Below are 1,242 nucleotides of genomic sequence, written 5' to 3' on the forward strand. Positions count from 1 at the left end.
GAGGGACAGAGATACAGAGACAGAGACAGAGACAGAGACAGAGACAGAGAGACAGAGAGCAAGAGCTGCCCATATTTGTAGATTGGACCTACATTGGGACGTACTTTTGTTTAGTCCAACAATTATTGAAAATTTTTATTTTCCAGGGGAAACTGGCTTACAGAAATATTTTCAAAATAATGATTTTAAGAAAAAGCACATTAGAGAAAAAGGAGGGAAACAAGGAAAGCCAACATTTTGGCCCTAGCCTTCCAAGGTCAATTAACACTCAGGACATATGAGAACTGGTACTGTAATGACATGTAACTCGATAGTGTCCCAAATTTTCTGATCAAGAAGATTATGGGGCCAAAGAGGAAAGTGATCAATGATGTAGAGTGTGGTTAAGGAGAGTCACATGGAGAGAAAACATTCTCTCAGGCTTTCACAGAGAGCACTTTGGCCAAACAATGGTCTTGACTCATCCATGTGGCTTACACTGACAAAGGTTCTACAATCTGAGGTACAGGATCTCAGGATAAATCCTGAGGGGATTTGACTGACTTTATCAGACCCAAGAGCTGCAACTCTTGTTGCATATATCCTGCTTTACCTTGGTCTTAACCATCCAGCAGAAAAGTATAAAAACGAAGTATAAGAAGTAAAGCCATGGTGTTATGTTGAGCTCTAGGGGACTCAGGTCAACAATTTCTGACATTTCCAGTGAAGTGGAAGATGCAGTGCTATTATGGACTACTGAACTCTTTTAGAATATTTTGCTGAGTTTACACATCTGTATTTAAATGATGAAAATTAACAATAAAAGGGGATACAGATGAATGTCCATTTAGTATCTGTGTATTCAAAGTGGTTAGGATAGATAAATAGTTACATTCTCTTAATGAATAGAGGGATTTGTTCTAATAGTGTTTGGAAATAAGATATCAAGTCCGCATCTTGTACAGCAATTAACCACTAGGAAGAATGTATGAAATGAGTTAATTATTGAAACTGTCCTACCAATTTGGTTTTAAACTGTCTCATTGCTATTTGTTTCTCAATAAAATTATGACAAACATAAAAAATAAATAAAATTTATGTGGAAAGGTTAAAAAAACCACAAAAGCCACATTGTTTTGTATTGCCTTCCAAAATCGATGTCAATATACCAGAATTTTAGTTTAGACTAATTAATGGCAATCTACATCTTTGCTCCTTAATTATTTTTATTCCACGTTATACCGAGGCATTATTTTTCACTTA

This window comes from Octodon degus, unplaced genomic scaffold, assembly GCF_000260255.1.
Source record: "Octodon degus isolate 3935 unplaced genomic scaffold, OctDeg1.0 scaffold00063, whole genome shotgun sequence".
NCBI classification, from domain to species: Eukaryota; Metazoa; Chordata; class Mammalia; order Rodentia; family Octodontidae; genus Octodon; species Octodon degus.